Source organism: Zingiber officinale, chromosome 10B (genome assembly GCF_018446385.1).
Source record: "Zingiber officinale cultivar Zhangliang chromosome 10B, Zo_v1.1, whole genome shotgun sequence".
Taxonomy (NCBI): Eukaryota; Viridiplantae; Streptophyta; class Magnoliopsida; order Zingiberales; family Zingiberaceae; genus Zingiber; species Zingiber officinale.
In genome coordinates this window covers 19,052,591-19,067,451 of record NC_056005.1, presented here as the reverse complement: position 1 = coordinate 19,067,451, position 14,861 = coordinate 19,052,591, and positions in this window count along the sequence as shown.

Sequence of the window (14,861 nt, the reverse complement as noted above, 5' to 3'; positions counted from 1 at the left end):
GATTTTGAATTTAAATAATCTAGATCTAGATTATCATGCACCATACTTGGAATAATTTCATATTTATCTGAATCACCATGCTGATTAATTAAACTACTATTAGCAGGGGTATTTTGGTAAATATTACTAACCTTGAGCGCAACCCCTAATTCAGTAAGCTTTTCCATTGGATCTGACTCAAGTTTGGATTCGATTTCAACTTGATCCTCTAACTCCAACGGCTCCTCGTGCATTTTGATTAACTGGGTCCAAAGCTCATATGCAGTCTTGTACTCTCCTAGTCTGCATAAAATATTGTTAGGTAAAACACTATAAATAAGTTTACTTACATTTTCGTTCAATTCTGATTCATGAGAAGGTTTTCTCAAAATTAGCACATTGTCGAAATCTAAGCTTCCTAAGAAACATTCCATTCTTCTCCTCCAGTAGTTGAAATCTTCTTGATCGTATGGTAGTGGTTCGTAGGGGTTTTATCCTTCTTGAAGAGACATTATTCTTGCACACAGAGAAACAAACAAAAAAAATCCCAAGACTTGGTCTTGGATTAGTAGTGCTGGAAAAAAAATATAATTTTTCACTATATTTTTTTAAAGAAAAACAATAAAATATTATTAAAATATTAATAAAAAATATTATCTCAAAATTTTGAAAATGTAATATTTTGTCGATACTAAACAATAGTGAAAAGATGACGATGTATTTTTCAAAACAAGTTTTGGAGGGAAAAAACGAAAGGCGTAAGGTTTTATTTTAAGAACGAATGATATCTAATTTTTCTTTAAAAAGAACCCCCCTTGCTCGATTGGTGGTTGCACCAATTCAGAGCAGTACCTGCTCTGATACCACTTGTTGGATCATAGACGTTCGATAGAGGGGGGGGTGAATATCGATTAAAGAATTCGTTCAAGTATAAATGCAGCGGAAATGTAAAACCATGCTAACACAGAACCTTTTTACTTGGTTCGAAACCTGTGTCGACTCCTACTCCAAGGCCCGCGGTTGTTGACCGCTTTCGGTGGGCAATCACTATCAATTCAAATATTACAAATTTTAAGTACAAGAATTAATAGAGAAAGAAAAATACCGACAATAAAATGAAAACAAAATCAACACTGAGTCGGAAAGCTTTTCTTGGCGTCGCGAGAGCACAGAGAAGCAGATCTTGGATTGTAAGTTCTTGTTTGAAGCTTCCCCCTGACCCTCCTTTTATATGAGGCTCGGGGCGCCCCAGATCCCTTCCGGGCGCCCTGGTGTGACGTGGCAGGTCCAACCAGCGAGCTCCACGTGGAGACGACGCGTTCAGAATAGAATCACCTCCCGGGCGCCCGGATCCCTTCTGGGCGCCCGGACCACTTTTCTCCAGAAACTCCTTTATCTGCAAGAAAGAGTTAGTCCGAGGCAAACAATATATATCCTGCAAAATAATATGTTAGCACAGTTTATAGTTTAATCAAAGAAGAGTATGACTTAGATTCCATCTTTCCTAGACAGGAATCTAGTCACGATCTCGACTTAGAGATCCGAAATGGATCTAAGCCGGATCGACGCCTAATGTTCCCTTCCCGAGAACGCGTCCTCACAGTCATTCCCTTCCAGTGACTTACCTTTACTCACCTGCCAGACGTCCGGTCAGCCCTTCGACCCATCTGGACTTCTCCCCAGCTATCCGGTCAGCCCGTCGACCTAGCTGGACTTCTCGCCAAGCATCTGGTCAGCCCGTCGACCTACTTGGACTTCTTGCCAGCTATCCGGTTAGCCTGTCGACCTAGCTGGACTTCTCGCCAAGCGTCCGGTCAGCCCGTCGACCAGCTTGGACTTCATGCCAGACATCTGGTCAGCCCGTCGACCTGTCTGGACTTAGCCTGCACACTCGATCGAAGTGTTAGACAACCACAAACCTAACTTAACCTGATTTGTCATTCATCAAAACCTGAGTTAGACCGTTAGTGCTAACCGCACCAATAGGACCAACCCTATAGTCCCACTGGGACTTGTCCTCATTGGATTACTCTCCTCCAGTGACTTACTTTCAGTTACCATTTGCAATCACTTCACTTGCCTCATGACCCACTATGTCTTCCTGGCAGTTGTCAAGTTTGTAGACCCAACTATCAGCCATCTCTGAGGTCCCATACACCCAGCTGGACTTCCTGCCAGATATTAGATCACACCTTAATCTATCTAGATTTCGTAATACTTATCAGGTCCTTAAACCTAACTGAGCTTTAGCCTAGTGTCAGGTTCTCTAGATTCGTCAATTCCTACACACTCAGTAAACATATTAGATAAACATGACATCTAACTTTAATTCATTTATCATTTATCATTTATCAAAGTCTGAGTTTGACCATTGGTGCTAACTATACCAACAATCTTCTCCTTTTTGATGCAATGACAATCTGAGTTAAAGTTAGAAAAATTTACAAAAATAAAAATAATACTAGCATGTATGAAAAAATAATTGAAATTATTATATTATTCTCTTAACATTATTTTTGGGTTATGATTTATTTTATCTAAACCTTTACCCTGGAGGCCCTTTGACATTTATCAAAACATAAGCTCAACAAAAAATAACAAGGAAAAGTAGTCAATAGATACCCAAAAGAGTAAACATAACTAGTAAAAGGAAAACTAGTAAATAAGGAAAACATATAGAATGGACAAACATATCAAACAAAGGAGCATAAAGGAGATTACTAATAATGTCTAAGGGTTATTAGCCGATGGGGGTGGAGGAGGGTGAATCCTATATAATATACAAACAATGCCATCTAGCCTCTGATCCATCTGCCAAAATCCAGTCATCACCTCATTACAGAGACCAACCAATCCAATAATCACCTCCTCACGAAGACTGAAAATTGACTACTGGAGATGTGAGATGAGTGGAAGTCTCCTTAAGTCCCATAATGCAATCTTTTAATGTCTGGGAAGTCAAAGGCGGAGTCAAAAATGAAAGAGATGCAAAATATCAAGAAATGCGAACTCCGACATCTCCTCCTCCGTGGCCTAAGTGTCTCACTTAGGAGAGTGAGTGTGCCCTAGATACCATCAACTCATATGGACGAAAAAATAGAGGTCAACACATGGCAATAGGGCATATGGATGCGTCCCTGAGTGACTGTTAGATTCATGAATTACATTATGAAAGATATGCAAGGGAATATCTAAATCTAGCCGTTGACATAATGCATAAAGAAAAAAAGAGTGGGATGGATGCATTATAGCAACGTCACGAGATGTGACTAGTAGGATGCAGTTGGTAAGGACTCAATATAGGACATAATCCTATACTCTCAGGGAGAGGGACCTAAAGTCAGTGACAGTAGGGACTCTACCCTCTCCAAAAAATATAAGTGAATACTATCTAAGGTAATATAGAAATAGGGTGCCCCAAATGGTAGCTCCCTGTTAGGGTAATACAAAATGGACATGTGGACTGCCGTAGTCCTAAGTTCGAATTGATTGTCACGAATGAACTCCAAATTAATTAATCTTAAAAACCCTTAACTACTCCAGATTATTGTAGTATAAAGCCAAGGTCGAGTATCTCAAGGAAACTAATGGTAGAATGTTTGATCTTAGACTAGAATTATTATGTTTTTTAGGTTTTCTCCTGATAAAATGGGGGTGTTTGGTTTTGTTTCAAATCCTAACTTAAGAATTGAAATGCAACTAATAAACCTGATCCTAAGTAATGATTAAATCCTAGATTAAGAGAACTAACATACTCTATGATTTAGAAGCTAAAAGAGATACATCAGAATTAAAATTGCAGAAAATGACTTGTGCAGAAATTTTATACGAAACTAGAATTGCAGGAAGAAAACTATAGCACAGAAATGCAGAACTCTAGCTGTAGAAACAAGAAAGAAAACAGAATTGAATTGCACAAAAGAGATCTAAGGTATCAAAACTAGAACTACATAGTTCAGAATTAGAGAACAAGAATTTTGATAGCAAGATCTAAAGGAAACAAAGATGCAGAAATAATAAATTGCAGAATTAAAATCTAAAGATTCCCAGCTAGAGAAACAAGAGGAACATAATTTAATTGTAGAAATAAGATCTAAAGGAACAAAACTAGAACTACTCAGTTCAGATTAAAGAAACAACGAATTCGATGACAAAATCTAAAGAAAACAAAGATGTAGAAACAATAAACCGTAGAACTAAAATCTAAGCCATGTCTAATCAAATCTACTCTTCTAACAAGCCTTTCCTTGCCATCACACAAGGACCCTTAATGAAACCTCACTTCGGACTTGAAGGAAGAGCTCTCAGCCACTGAACTTAGTTCAACCTCCTTCAGCACCAAAGAATTCTGCAGATCTGATGAGCTGGATTCTCTGGAAAAGCTGATGACGAGCTGAACTGCAAGTTTGAAATTCTGCAGATCTGAAATCTAGATTCTCTAGATCGGTACTCTCAGATTGAGGGCGAGCCACTATCAACGGAGAAAGTCCTCTGCTGATGGCTGAAACAGAGGAATCGCTCACAGATCTGAGCTCCGGAGGAATAATTGCCGGCGCGTGCAGACAATCAAATCTTGGAAGCCAACGGATGGAAGCTCCAACACCAATGAAACTCGCTGAGAAGTAGATCTGGAAGAGGATGGGGCTGCGATCGCACGGAAGGAAGGAAGCCGCAGATGAACAGTAGCGCAAGCCACTGTTCATCCGTGAAGAAATTGGGTTTTATACTTGTTTTTGAACCGGGTGAAAGTGGGTTTAGGTTGGGTTCAAATGAGGTTTAGTGTTTGGTGAGAGGAATTTGATTTGGTTCAAGCTCAATGAGTTGGAGTCAAATTGAATGTGAATCATCATCCAATAAGTTGATGTAACGACCCAAAATTTCCATGTCTTAAGTTCTAAAAGTCCTTATTAATACTTAGAAATGCTATAGAAATATTCTAGAGATTTTTAGAGTATTTTTATGTAATTTTTAGAGGTCGTTTGGTATTTTTACTAAACGAAAGAAGTTTCGACAAAAATAATGACCAAGCCGAGATTCGAACCAGCAACCTCCGACCAAACCAAACCTTGACCGAATCCAGCTAGCCAACTGTTCTGCAAACGTTTCGTGAACAAATTTTTGAACGAGATATATATAAGTTATAATTGAAACCGAAGATACCGAATAGTATAAAAGAGATAAGTTAAAGGAAAAGGGTTTAATTTCTTTCCTCGAACCCTAATTCCTTTTCTTTCCTCCCGACGCGAGCGGCGATTTCCTGCTCTCGGGCGAAAAAGGCGATGGAGCTAGGGTTTTTCCGGCGGTCGGCCAAGGGAGATTCCATGAGCTCTTCTCCGATTAGGGGCCTTTCGTTGAAGTGAACACGCGGACACAGAGGAATCGCCGAGATTTGGAGCTCACCCGAAACCCTAGAACCTCCCTTTCTCGGTTGTAAGTCCAAGAACCCCAAGGTAAGTTGCTACTCACCTGCGGTAAGAGTAGTTCCGAATTTGATTTGGTGTTTCCTTGTATTTTTGAGTATGTCGTGAAGATGAATGGTTTTAAAAAGTCCCTGCCGTGAGTTTCATTAAGGATACAAGAGGGGAATTGTTTAGGGTTTGATATGTAGTTGTCTTCTGCTATTAGTTTCCTTATACCGTGTGGATTATAGCATTTCTGCTATAGGGTTTTTCTGTTAAACCTGAACAGGAACAACCATGAAGCTTAGTATGGTTTTTAGTTTTAGTTTTAGTTCTTAGAACGATGCATTCCTCTTCAGTGTAGTTATATTCCATTGAGTGCAGAATTTTAATAAGAGTATATTTCATTAAGTACAGTTTTCATTTGCCAAGAAAGAATTTACCATTATTCTGAAGTAATAGACTATATGTATTTGGAATAGTGAAGTAAGAATTAGAGAGATTCTAAATCCAGCAAAGTTTTAATTATTCTATGCCATGAAATGGCCACGAACAACTGGCCTTTTTGCACTTCAAATTCTGATACTCTCACATGTACCACAGCTTTGGAGGAATAGTTAATAAGCAAAAGAAACAAGTTCGAATAAGCTGCATTTGCCATGAACAGCTCTAATGGAGCTTAGAACAGACCCGCTTGGAGCTTGTTCCAGTGTGGATTCTTTTGTTATATAAATGCATGAAAGGGAGTGAATAGAATTTGTAGTAGTGCAGATTTTTCGCTTGCGTAGCAGCAGGTTTTTAGCTTGAATTGTGCCACAATAAGGGGCGTGAATAGAGGAGCTTACTGTTAGTTATGTTGTGCAGTTTTCATTTTTTTATAGCAGTGCACGAGTAGTTATTTCTCTGCTGTTTAGACCTTCATATGCTATGAATCTGCACAAGCAAATTTTTCTATTCTTCCCTTGCTTTTAGATGTACATGAACAAATTTCTAATTTTATTTTCCCTTTTGCTTTTAGATGTGGATGAGCAGAAATAGCATATATATACATATATAACATTTAGTTTAGACTTTCCTTGCTATAATGTGTGCTGTAAGAAAAACAAGATTAAGGGTTCTATGGGATTCCGAATTCTGGAATTAGAATCCGCAACACACCAAGTGCTAGAAGAGATGCTGAGGCATTTTATTGTAAGAATATTAAAAGACCACAAGTATAAGAAAGATAAAGAAAAGAAAGAAAAATGCCAAGGCCTTAAGTAGATCTCAAAGTCAAGACTTTAGGAATTTTGGCACACAAGGTGCTTATTAAAATGCCAAGGCATTTAAAGAAGAAGTAATTAAGATATTTTACTTTGAAGAGGCTAGTACCCAACTTCCAAGGTTGTCGTTAAACAAATCTAGGTGTCCAATTCCAAGGTCTTGGCCCTGGTAGACCAAGGTCTGCTCTTTTAGGATTGGTGGCTCGCTACCCCAACCTATTTGGGAACGCGCATAAGATGGTACTACGCCTGGGCCCAAGAGAAGTTGATTATTATTTTAAAGTATTAAAGTATAAGTTTTAAACAAGTGAAATAAAAGAATAAGTTTAGAACAAATGAAATAAGTTTTACTTTGTTTTAAAAATCAACAAGTTTAGTTCTTTATGCTAGCATGATTGTATAGATTTGCTTTACATGTTTAGCATTTCAGTTTGTTATGATTCCTTTACTATTAGATGAGCATGAGTAGTTTTCAGTAAGCATTCAGTTAGTTTATGTTATAGATATATGTACATGCATATCGAGATTTTGTGAGTTAGATAGCGCTTACTAAGCAATTTTGCTTATAGATTGCATTTCCTCTTACTACAGATAAAGGAAAGGAAAAGCTATAGTCAAGGAAGGCGACAAGGTGGCGCAGATGGTGTGTGATGCCAGGACTATGGGAGAGACTTGGGGCATTTTTTTTTAAGTTTCCACATTTTAGTGATTAATAAATATTTGAGATTGTATCTTACATTTCATGTCATTGGAGATTATTCTCATTTTAGATTGTATGCTGAGATGAGTCTATACACTTATTTAATTATGTTTATGTTTGATATATGTTCCAGCCACCTGTGGCTGATGTATACTATATGTGTATCTCAGTTTATGGTCACCAGTACAGGGGAGATACTGTCGAAATTTTTCGGTAGAGACTCCTCATGGTTTCGATCATACCGGTTAAGTAGAGTTAGTAGTTAAGTAGCGTCCACCTCTAGAGAGTAGTAGGGAGGTTGGGTCGTTACAGTTAGTATCAGAGCAGTTTCTATTCTCCAGCATCACACATCAGCACCAGCCTTGCCGTCTTCAAGTAAGAATGTATTTATACTTTCTTTTATGGTTTTCCTTTAGTGCTTGCAGTATAGAGAAATGTTTAGAAGTACCTGCTCATATGTGTTTAAAGTCAAGAATCATGCTTAAGTAAGATATATCTAGAAAGTATAGTGATGATTTCAAGTTTTCCCTCCGCATGACGAGATGTCAAGAAGAGGGCGTCCCCGTACTGCTTGTACTGAAGTTCGAGCATAGGAGAACTAAGAGCCCAGAACAACTGAACCAAATCTCTTTGAAGTTGTTGCTCAACTCCAGAGACAAGTGGTGGAGCACCAACAAGTGATCGTCAATCTGATGGCGAATCAGCAGCCAGTCCCTCCCACTCCCCCAACTATCAATGTGGAGACCCCAATGGTGACTGAAGTTCCACCAGCCGCCCTGGAAGTCGCCACAGCACCTAGAAGACAAGAAGCATACCTGATACAGTGGCTGAAGCTGAAGCTAGAAAGTTTCTCAGGCACGACTGAGCCTGGGATACCCAGGCTTGGTTCAAGACACTGGAAAGCACCATGGAGCTTCTTGACTGGCTAGAAATCGAGAAGGTCAAGTGTGTTTTTTTTCTACTTATCTGGAGATGCCCGTATGTGGTGGGAGAGGGTGAAGAGCAAGAGAGCAGTCAATCAGATGAGCTGGGCTGACTTCGAGACAGAGTTCTATGAAGAATTCTTTCGCCAGCGGATCACCAATAAACATAGAGAAGAGTTTATGGAATTCAGACAAGGTGACCTGTTAGTGGAAGAAGCAGTAAAGAGATTCAATAGGCTAGCTCGTCTCTACCCAAAGCTAGTAAGTACGGAGAAGAAATGAGTCAGACTGATGCTCAGGATGCTGAGACCAGTGATAGCACTTAATGTGAGTAGTGGAACTCGCCAACCCCAGACTGGTGAAGAGCTGGTAAGCAGGGCATTAGTCGCTGAGCATTATCAGAACAGCATCAAGGCACAACAAATGCAACACAAGCCAGTCAAGATAGAAGACAAGATAGTGGGGAATCAGAGACCCCAGTCAAGTGATCAGGATTTGAAGGACAAGGGTAATAAAAGGAAGAATAAGAAAGGACCCAAGAAGGAAGATGTTCGAGTAGTCTGTGAGTATCTAGAGGTATTTCCAGAAGAGCTACCTAGACTACCTCCCAACAGAGAAGTGGAGTTTGAAATTGAATTGGTTCCTGGTACTGGTCTAATTTCAAAAGCTCCTTACCGAATGTCTCCAGCAGAGCTGAAAGAGCTATAAGAACAACTCCAGGAGCTGCTTGACAAAGGCTTCATCCGTCCCAGTCATTCACCCCGGGGAGCTCCAGTGTTGTTTGTTAAGAAGAAAGACGGGGCTATGCAGATGTGCATAGATTTTAGAGCGCTGAGCAAAGCAACAGTTAAGAACAAGTACCCTCTTCCCAGAATAGATGATCTATTTGATCAGCTAAAAGGGGGCAATAGTGTTCTCTAAAATAGACCTGCGCTCTGGGTACCGTCAGTTGAAAGTGAAGGAAAGTGATATACCCAGAACAGCTTTTAGGACCAGATACGGACACTACGAGTTCGTAGTCATGCCTTTTGGTGTGACTAATGCACCTGCAGTCTTCATGGACTTGACGAACAGAGTGTTCAGAGAATACCTTGACAAATTCATCATCGTGTTCATCGACGACATTCTAGTCTATTCCAGAACCCCAGAGGAGTATGACACGCACCTGAGAATAGTCTTGTAGACCCTACAACAGAAACAATTTTATGCCAAATTCTCAAAGTGTGAGTTCTGGTTAAATCAGGTGGCGTTTCTAGGTCACATCATTTCTAAAAAAGGTATTCAAGTGGATCTTGCTAAAGTAGAAGCGGTCAACAACTGGAGTAGGCCCAAGAATGCCAGGGAAATCAGAAGCTTCCTTGGTTTACCTGGGTATTACATAAAATTTATGGAGGACTTTTCCAAGATAGCCTCTTCATTAACAGCCCTAACGAGGAAGGACAAGAAGTTTGAATGGTCAGACAAATGTGAGCAAAGTTTCCAAGTATTGAAGAAGAGATTGACTAGTGCTCCTATCCTGATAGTTCCAGAAAGTGACAAGAGTTTTGACATCTATAGTAATGCTTCCAAGATGGGCCTTGGAGCTGTACTCACGCAAAAAGGAAAAGTTATAGCTTATGCTTTCAGACAACTCAAAGACTATGAGAAGAACTATCCCACTCATGATCTTGAGCTGACAGCTATGGTCTTTGCATTAAAACTCTGGCGACACTACTTGTATGGAATCCAGTGCAGAATCTTCACAGACCATCAGAGTTTAAAGTATTTCTTCACCCAGAAAGACTTAAACATGAGACAGCGCAGGTGGCTAGAGTTGGTTAAAGACTATGACTGTGAAATTCTCTACCACCCAGGCAAAGCTAACAAAGTGGCAGATGCACTAAACAGAAAATCCAGTGCATCCCTGATGTCTTTGTCATCATTAGCCCTACCATTGCAGAAGGAGTTGTCAGACTTTGTAATGGAAATTATTTATGGGCAACTCTCTGCATTGACATTAGAGTTAACCCTGCTTGAGGATATACAGAGAAAGTAAAGTGAAGATACAGATATCCAAAAGATCAAGCAAGAGGTACAGAAAGAAGAAAATTCGGAGTTTCGAGTATCAGACAATGGAATTCTTTATCAGGGGAGCCGCCTTTGTGTCCCTAATGATAAAGAACTGAGAAAGAAAATTTTAGAAGAAGCTCATAGTACACCTTACTCTATGCATCCTGGTTCCACCAAGATGTACTAAGACGCGAAATAAAGATACTGGTGGTCTAGACTCAAGAGGGATGTAGCAAAATATGTCAGTACCTGTTTGACATGTCAGAGAGTCAAAGCAGAACACTAGAGACCAGGAGGAGTTCTACAGCCTCTTCCAATACCAGAGTGGAAGTGGAAAGACATATCCATGGACTTTATAACAGGTCTTCCAAGAACTACAAATGGATATGATGCGATATGGGTAATAGTGGACATATTGACCAAGTCTGCCTATTTTCTAGCCATCAAGGTGTCTCATTCTATAGAAAAGTTGGCACAACTGCATGTTAAGGAAGTGATCAGACTTCATGGAGTTCCAAAATCTATTGTGTCTGATAGAGATGGGCACTTCACCTCTCACTTTTAGGAGTGTGTTCAGAATGCACTAGGCACCAAACTCAAGTTCAGCACAGCCTTCCATCCTCAGACTGATGGACAGACAGAACGAGTAAATTAGATTTTAGAAGATATGCTCAGAGCTTGTGCACTAGATTTCAAGGGAAGTTGGTGTAAGTATCTGTGCTTAGTTGAGTTTGCCTACAACAATAGCTATCAGGCCACCATCAGGATGGCACCATATGAGGCGTTGTATGGCAGGAAGTGCAGATCACCCATTTGCTGGCAAGAAGCAGGTGAAAGAAAAGAAATGGAAGTAGAGCTGGGCATTCAGACTGAGATGATAGATGAGACCACTCAGGCTATCCAGAAGATCAGACAGAGGATTGAGACTGCCCAGAGTAGATAGAAAAGTTATGCTGACACACGCCGTAGGCCACTTGAATTTCAAGTAGGGGATTCAGTTTTTCTCAAGTTTGCTCCGATGAAGGGAGTGATGAGATTTGGCAAGAAGGGCAAGTTAAGTCCTCGCTACGTAGGACCTTACCTGATCATAGAGAGGATTGGGAAAGTAGCTTATAAGCTGGACTTACCACAAGACATGTCAGTAATACACAATGTATTTCATGTCTCTATGCTAAAGAAGTGCATCCATGACAATAGCCAGGTGATTCAGCCTCAGTCAGTGCAGATCCAGGAGGATCTTAGCTATGAGAGCAGACCTACACAGATAGTGGACAGAGCAGTCAAGAGACTAAGAAACAAAGAGGTGCCACTAGTGAAGGTCATCTGGCAGAACCAGAAGCATGAGGAAGTCACTTGGGAGCGTGAGGATAGTATGAGACAGAAATATCCAGAATTATTCTAAGTTTGAGGATGAACTTTTTATAAGGTATGGGGAATTATAACGACCCAAAATTTCCTTGTCTTAAGTTCTAAAAGTCCTTATTAATACTTAGAAATGCTATAGAAATATTCTAGAGATTTTTAGAGTATTTTTATGCAATTTTTAGAGGTCATTTGGTATTTTTACTAAACGAAAGAAGTTTCGACAAAAATAATGACCAAGCCGAGATTCGAACCAGCAACCTCCGACCAAACCAAACCTTGACCGAATCCAGCTAGCCAACTGTTCTGCAAACGTTTCATGAACGAATTTTTGAATGAGATATATATAAGTTATAATTGAAACCGAAGATACCGAATAGTATAAAAGAGATAAGTTAAAGGAAAAGGGTTTAATTTCTTTCCCCGAACCCTAATTCCTTTTCTTTCCTCCCGACGCGAGCGGCGATTTCCTGCTCTCGGGCGAAAAAGGCGATGGAGCTAGGGTTTTTCCGGCGGTTGGCCAAGGGAGATTCCATGAGCTCTTCTCCGATTAGGGGCCTCCCGTCGAAGTGAACACGCGGACACAGAGGAATCACCGAGATTTGGAGCTCACCCGAAACCCTAGAACCTCCCTTTCTCGGTTGTAAGTCCAAGAACCCCAAGGTAAGTTGCTACTCACCTGCGGTAAGAGTAGTTCCGAATTTGATTTGGTGTTTCCTTGTATTTTTGAGTATGCCGTGAAGATGAATGGTTTTAAAAAGTCCCTGCCGTGAGTTTCATTAAGGATACAAGAGGGGAATTGTTTAGGGTTTGATATGTAGTTGTCTTCTGCTATTAGTTTCCTTATACCGTGTGGATTATAGCATTTCTGCTATAGGGTTTTTCTGTTAAACCTGAACAGAAACAACCATGAAGCTTAGTATGGTTTTTAGTTTTAGTTTTAGTTCTTAGAACGATGCATTCCTCTTCAGTGCAGTTATATTCCATTGAGTGCAGAATTTTAATAAGAGTATATTTCATTAAGTACAGTTTTCATTTGCCAAGAAAGAATTTACCATTATTCTGAAGTAATAGACTATATGTATTTGGAATAGTGAAGTAAGAATTAGAGAGATTCTAAATCCAGTAAAGTTTTAATTATTCTGTGCCATGAAATGGCCATGAACAGCTGTCCTTTTTGCACTTCAAATTCTGATACTCTCACATGTACCACAGATTTGGAGGAATAGTTAATAAGCAAAAGAAACAAGTTCGAATAAGCTGCATTTGCCACGAACAGCTCTAATGGAGCTTAGAACAACCCCGCTTGGAGCTTGTTCCAGTCTGGATTCTTTTGTTATATACATGCATGAAAGGGAGTGAATAGAATTTGTAGTAGTGCAGATTTTTTGCTTGCGTAGCAGCAGGTTTTAGCTTGAATTGTGCCACAAAAGGGGTGTGAATAGAGGAGCTTACTATTAGTTTTGTTGTGCAGTTTTCATTTTTTTTATAGCAGTGCACAAGTAGTTATTTCTCTGCTGTTTAGACCTTCATATGCTATGAATCTACACGAGCAGATTTTTCTATTCTTCCCTTGCTTTTAGATGTGCATGAACAGATTTCTAATTTTGTTTTCCCTTTTGCTTTTAGATGTGGATGAGCAGAAATAGCATATATATACATATATAGCATTTAGTTTAGACTTTCCTTGCTATAATGTGTGCTATAAGAAAAACAAGATTAAGGGTTCTATGGGATTCCGAATTCTAGTGGAATTCTTTATCAGGGGAACCACCTTTGTGTATATGACAAGGTGGCGCGGATGGTGTGCGATGCCAAGACTATGGGAGAGACTTGGGGCATTTTTTTTTTAAGTTTCCGCATTTTAGCGATTAATAAATATTTGAGATTGTATCTTACATTTCATGTCATTGGAGATTATTCTCGTTTTAGATTGTATGCTGAGATGAGTCTGTACACTTATTTAATTACGTGGGTGTTTGATATATGTTCCAGCCACCTGTGGCTGATATATGTGTATCTCAGTTTATGGTCACCGGTACAGGGGAGATGCTGTCGAAATTTTTTCGATAGAGACTCCTCGTGGTTTCGATCATACCGGTTAAGTAGAGTTAGTAGTTAAGTAACGGTCACCCTTAGAGAGTAGTAGTAAGAAGGGTGGTCGTTACAGTTGAACCAACTTCTTATCTCATCTTTTGATTCCCTACAAAAATTATGAAATATTACCAAAATTAGGGAAAAATTATAACAAGCTCCAAATAATATCCTAACTCGTAAAACATGATTTAAACAACATTTAACTGCACGAGAGGATAACAAAATGCTGAGTATAAGAGCTATAATAACATCAATAAATGACAATTATCAAATCCCTCACACTTATTCTTGTACGTCTCGTGCGAGTAAAGAAAAACTAAAAATCCTACTTAAATGGCACCCCCTAAACAACTTCCTAAACATGATTAGAAAATAAAGAAAGTAAACCATCTAAGATTATCACATTCCAAAATCTCAAGCATTCATGGACTTCAAACTTTACTCTTGGTTAACAACATAACAATTTCCATCAATCATGAATAAATTGAAATTGATTTCACACTAAAAACCTCACAAGATAGAGTTTTTGTGGCCCTCATCCTATCTCACATGTAATTACAAAAAATGGAGGGCACTCATGCTACTTGTACTTCTTACCTTACCACAAGCTTGCTTATCTTCTACTCTCTACCATGATTATGAATTCAAATCACAATATGAAGGTTAACTATGAAGAAATAGGAGATATGAATTAAGTGCACATTAAAGCATTAGTTGCAAGAAAAGATAAGAAAAGAAAGAATTAGCAATAAAGAAAAGATAAGAAAGAAAGTATGAATTTTAGTTCCAGTGGAAGACATGGATACATAAAAATGCTATCTAATGAATTTCAGCCATACTTCCTTATTTTCTTCCTTCCTAACTGTAACGACCACCCTTCTTACTACTACTACTACTCTCTAAGAGTGACCATTACTTATCTACTACTCTACTTAACCGGTTTATTAAAAATCTCTAGGAAAACCCTACCGAAAAATTTCGACAGAGTCTCCCCTGTACCGGTGACCATTTCCCATAATACAGGCATAATATACTCAGCCACAGGCGGCTGGAACATATATCTTCACAACCACGCAGTATAATATCACAA